The following is a 6,588-nucleotide window of genomic DNA, read 5'->3' as shown; positions in this document are numbered from 1 at the left end:
TATTATTAATTTATTGATTAATTAATAATTTAGTAATTTATCGATTAATTAATAATTTATTAATTTATAAAGGTATAATATATATTTTTTTTCACATTTTAAAAAAAAAGTTATACTTTTTGTTTATGCACCACATTATTAGATTTATCACAGCTATCGTTATTTAAAATATGGATTTCTTATAAAAAAGTCACTTTTAATATATGTATTTATAAAAAGATCAAGTAAGTTTGAAAATTATAAAAAAAGTTAATTTTCTCAATCTCTTATATCGTTGCCATTGATGTTTGAAATATTTACAAAATGCCATCGAATTTTTTCATCACTCAAACTACAGATCTCGTCGGAAGAGCCATCTTCTTCCTCTCATTTGTAATTCTGATCTAACAAAGGCTGGCCTCTCCTTCCTCCTTCTCCAGCCAGAGACTCCAACAATCACCTCTATTTTCCTGCAAATTTGCTACCTACGTCTCTTTTTCGGCCTTGTTCCCTAGCAGTTTGTTGACGTCGTCGAGAGTCCAAATCGATCTCAATTTCAACAAAGTCGTCGACAACGACCATGGAAGTCTCCTTCATCGACGATCCAACCTAACTACAACCTAGAGCCCCAAGGCCTTGATCTATAACCCATCACCGACGAAATATGGCCGGAACCGCTGCAATTTCTTCCACATGATCAACGATGACAGCTTTGACGACGAGCTCAACTTCTTTGGCGCTGGCACTATTGGAAGCGCTCAACATCGGAGGACGAGGTCCTCGAGATTCTTAGAGATAGCAGCTAGAGTCGATTGGAGAGAGCAATGTGTGTGACAGTGGTTGTGACAGTAGATGTGACAGTGGGTGTGACTGTTAGTGTAAATAGATAGTGTGACAGCTTCTGTGACAGTGGGTGTGATAGGAGCTGTGACAGGAGGTGTGACAGTTAGTGTAATAGGTAGTGTGATAGTGGTTGTGACATGTAGTGTGACAGAGGTTGTGACAGTGGGTGTAAATAGATAGTGTGATAGCGGTTGTGACAGTAGGTGTGACAGTGTCTGTGACAGCGTCTGTAACATGCCGAGAGGAAATGTGGAAATATGTGAAATTTTGTTAAAATTGATTGGTAATATGTAGTGTGATAGTGGTTGTGACAGGTAATGTGACAGTGGGTGTAAATAGATAGTGTGATAGCAGTTGTGACAGGAAGTGTGACGATGTCTGTGACAGCGTTTGTGACATGCCGAGAGGAAATGTGAAAATATGTGAAATTTTGTTAAAATTCAAATGAGATTGGTAATAGGTAGTGTGATAGTGGCTGTGACAGGTAGTGTGACAGTGAGTGTAAATAAATAATGTGATAGCGGTTGTGACAGTATGTGACAGCGTATGTGACATGCCGAGAGGAAATGTGGAAATATGTGAAATTTTGTTAAAATTCAAATGAGATTGGTAATAGATAGTGTGATAGTGATTGTGACAGGTAGTGTGACAGAGGTTGTGACAGTGGGTGTAAATAGATAGTGTGATAGCGGTTGTGACAGGAGGTGTGACAGTGTATGTGACAACGTCTGTGACATGCCGAGAGGAAATATGTGAAATTTTGTTAAAATTCAAATGAGATTGGTATAAGTATGCTCAGAATGAAGAAAATATCAGGAATTAGAGAACTTTGAGCTTCGGTTTCGCCGGAATTGCTTGAAGCACCACCATCGATGGCGGCAACTCTTTTGTGATGGTTGTTGCGCCTTGTACGGTTAGTCGATTCGGAGTGAGTAGTATATCAAATGAAAGAGGAGAGTAAGATCTTTCTAACGATATCAATTTCGTCAAAATCTATCGCCGGACGAAAAAGTTATGGCCGAAATTAGAAAAGGAAAATAAAAACAGTAAAAAATGGCAAAATAGTCTATAAAATATTTTTAAAATGATTTTTTTCTAATTTTATTGACTTTTTTATAATTTTCACTTCAATGTGATAACTTTTTTATAATTAATTCATAAGTAGTGACTTTTTTTTAATATAAGTTAGGAGATAATACTTTTTTATAATATGCCCTTAAAATATTATGTTGTCTGATGTATTGTATTATTTTATTTGATGATAATTAAATCAATAAAATTATTTAATAAAATCCTCATAAATATAAAAATTATTATACAAATGATGTCATTATTAATTTATATATTCGATGGAATCTATATAATTTATTTGATTTCTATTATCTTACAAATTTAGCGATATATTAATTTAGTACGTTAGCCTCGAATCGAGACCGTAAAATTTATTATTTTAGCGAAATTATTAATTAATCGGATATGAATTTAATGAGATTCTACTGTAGTACCAAACTTAGTTGAAGCATGCTCCTATGCTACTTAGGAGGTGGACGGAACTCTACCCATAAGTGCACATTTGCTTGTGGAGATTAAATAAGACTGTATAAAGAGTCAAGTTTGGTATGTACCACGTTTGGTGTTACTTGGTATAAAAATAAATGAGTTTACATAATACGTTATTTTCATTTCGGTTTTCCTTAGATTATGGTGAGTATTCAAATTGGTGTTTTTTAGATAACATCTTGTTTCATAACTTTAATTAAACCAAGCAAATTACTTTCTAATACCGTGCAACACCAAACATGGGTATGTATTAATACAACTTCGGACAACCTACATGAGTACATGATTAACTCCTAAGAGTTAAAGCATAAGAATGTCGCCGCCACCGCCGCTTCCCCATCCGAGCTTTACCCACCAATGGATCAACGGCGGCGCCATAACACGTCGCTAAAAGTGAGCTATGGAAACCCAAAACCTGCAAAAGAATTGATACCCTTTAGAGATCCACCACCAACAACGGCCAAGCCTGGTCACTGACTGACCCACCACACCTCTTGTCCGGTAGCAGCATCAACGGATGCGCAGTTCGACAGACACAAAATATGTTTATTTTTTCTTAAAACTCTAGAGCAATTTTAGCTTTCATGAAGCTCACATGGACATCTTGACCTGGTGTAGGCTTTTTTTTTTACAAATATATATATATATATATATATATTCATTAAATAGAAAATCTGATAATATTTTTGCTCATGTCATTCTTGATATATATAAGGATTCATAATTATAATTACTATATACATATATATGGAGAAATAACTCCCTACATAGGGAAACATGTTAAATTGCAATTTGGATGGACCTTACAAATGATCTTTTGGTGATACAGGTACAGATTTCGCCTATTCGAACCTAGTTACTGAAAATTACATCTTAGAAAAGTGTCATACCTAAATTGCACCGAAATCAATGTTTTTTTTTGGTAATGAATAAACGTCATCAAGAGACCCGCCCAAAGAAAAGCCCAATACACAGGCAAATACAAGAAAATAAAAAACAAGATCACAAATCAACTATCCCGAAAGCAAACTAGCAACATACAGCTATCTTGAAGCAAAAAAACTGAGATTCCAAACACTGTTAGAATCAGAGACTAAGCACCGGGAGGGCAGGGGAGGCCATCATTTCGGAGAACGTGAGTCAAGGATAGTGGTGGCTAATTAGCCCAACGCAGAGGAACCACCGATCTTGCACCAATCGTCGCTGCTATATGAGCCGCACGGTTGGCCTCTCTAGGAATCCATTCCCATTTGATATCAGCAAAGCGAGAAGCACTGGCTCTGATCTGCTGAATCACCAATTGAGTCTGCCAATCCACTTTATTGTGATTCAATGTCAATTCCTCAATCACATCAAGGGAGTCGGATTCAATGATGATGTTGTGAAAAGGAAGATGATGAGCAGTGGTAATCCCAGCCAATATTGCAGAAGCCTCTGCCTCTAGGATTGAACCCTTCACAACAAAAAAATAGGTACCAATAACAACACATCTCAAATTGTTTCTGATAATTACCCCAATACCTGTACGATCTGGTCTCCAAGCAGCATCACAATTGATAAAATTTGCAGGTGGAGGGAACCATGTAGTTAAGGACTTATTTGGGATTAGTGAAAGCTTATCAGCTAAGAAATATGACACGAAAGAAATGGCAGACTTCATGGTATGCAGTGGTGCAAGAGCTTTCATTTGGTAGACAAACAAGCACCTGCTCTTCCAAATAAACCAGCATAGGGAACTGACAATAGTAAGAACATACTGTCTATCACTTCTTTTGCTGTTGGCAATAATATCCTATAGCCATACATCAAAAGTAGTGATGTGTTATTTGTTGATCATAAGACCAAGTGGGGAAGAGAACCATACTAGTTCTACCCATGGGCAAAGAAGAAGTATGTGTTCGAATGTTTCCTCCAAAACACCACAAATGGGACAACTAGGACTAGATAAAATACGCCGAGAGAAGAGGTTCTGCATAATAGGTGCAGCCCCTGCCAGAACCCTCCACATAAAAATCCTGATCTTAGGAATGGTGTTTATACCCCAAATAGCCTTCCAAATTGAAGGATGAATAACATGAGAATGACCAGTAGTTGGAGATGGGGACTGATTGGTTTGACTATGAAGCCAATGATAGACATATGTCACAGTATACAAGCCATTCTTGTTATAAGACCAAAGAAAACGATTCATTTCACCCTGTACCTCAATATGTATAACAGAGATGCGAATAATATTCAGGGGGTGAATGAAAGCAGCCACATACCTTAGATCCCAGGTAGCACTATCCCAATTGATAAGAGAATCCACATTAGTAGGCACAGTAGGAGGAATATGGGAAATAGTACAAATACAAGATGGATCATGTGGGGGTAGTCAATTATCCTTCTAAATATTAATATCCCTCCCACCATTAACCTACCAAAAACCTTCTTTAAAAAAACAGTCTCTAGCCTCAATGAGACTAGACCAACCCCAAGATGCTATGTACCCCTTGACAGCCTCCATGAAAGAGCAATCCGGAAAATATCTTCCCTTGAGTATCTTAACCTAATAAGAATCAGGTTCCTGTATTATTCTCCAGCATTGTTTGGAAATAAGTGCAAGATTAAAATGACCAATGTCTCTAAAGGCCATACCACCATTATCCTTAGAAAAGACACATGTGATCCCAATTTCTCCAATGAATCTTGTTCCCATTATTGCTCTTACCCCACCAAAAATTACTAAGGATAGAATTTAGTTCACGACAAGTGGAGACAAGGAGCTTAAAATAACTCATAGTATAAGTAGGCACAGCAAGAGCAACAGACTTAATCAAAGTCTCCTTTCCAGCCATAGATAGGGTTTTTTGTTTCCATCCCTCAACCTTCCTCAATATACCCTCCTTGATATAGGATAAAACAACACGTTTAGATCTACACCACTGAGAGGGAAGCCCCAAATAAATGCTCGGATTAAAAACTTCTTTGAAATAGAGAAGCTCACACATGAGCCTAGCCATCTGCCTTGGAGTATTGGGGGAAAAGTAGATACTAGATTATCCATATTAATGAGCTGACCAGATGCCACAAAATACTCATTAAAATAGAACAAGAATCTACTACAATTCAATAAAGTACCCTTGAGGAAATAAAGAGCATCATCAGCAAAAAGGAGATGAGAGAGGATAGGGCAGCCCCTACTAAGTCTCACACCATTAAGATGCTTATCCTTCACTGCCTTAGTGATATGACAAGATAAAACTTCACTCACCAAGAGAAAAAGATAAGGGGAGAGGGGATCCCCTTGCCTTAGACCCCTAGTAGGCTGAAAAAACTTCCTTGGCTTGCCATTTAGAACTATAGAGAAAGACACAGTCCTCACACATGTCATCACCAATAGGATCCATTTGTGATCAAAGCCAAAGTGATAGAGAGTAGCTTCCAAAAAATCTCATTCCACCCTATCATATGCTTTATTCATGTCCAGCTTTAAGCCAAATTCATGATTACCTCCATCCATCTTTAACTTTAAATAATGATAAGGCTCATGGGCAAGGAGGAGGTTATCCTGAATCAGACGACCAGTCACAAAAGCATTTTGGTTAGCAGATATCAAGGAGGGAATAATGATCTTCAATATGTTAGCTAGTACTTTAGAGAGTAGCTTGTAGGAATTGTTGCACAAACTGATAGGGTGGAAATGCCCAGCGAGTTCAGGAGAGGGAATCTTCAGGATCAAAACTATATGAGTCTTGTTGAGTTCATTAAGAGCAGCAAAGCCAATAATAAAATCATGAGATGTACACCAAACAAGAGACTTGACAATATCCCAGTACTTATGGTAGAAAATACCTGGAAAACCATTCGGGCCCAGAGCCTTTAGTGCTCCAAGTTGGTGTGCCGCAGCACTGACCTCCTCAATAGAAATATCCGCAATAAGATCGGAATTCATCTCATGTATTACCTGTTGAGTGATACCTGATAAAGCCTGACCCTAGCTTATGTTTCCATATGAAGAAAAAATAGCTTTGAACTGATTCTCAAACTCCAAGCGGACCCCATCATTCCCACTGATCCATACCCCATCACAGTTCAGTATTTTCAAAATTTTGTTCCTTTGTCTGCGCTCGATTGTAGAGAGATGAAAAAATCTAGAATTTGAATCCCCCAAATTTAACCATTGAACTCTAGATCTTTGATGCCAATACTTCTCCTCCCTAATCC

Source organism: Argentina anserina, chromosome 6, assembly GCF_933775445.1.
Source record: "Argentina anserina chromosome 6, drPotAnse1.1, whole genome shotgun sequence".
NCBI lineage: Eukaryota > Viridiplantae > Streptophyta > Magnoliopsida > Rosales > Rosaceae > Argentina > Argentina anserina.
This window is presented reverse-complemented; position numbering follows the sequence as displayed.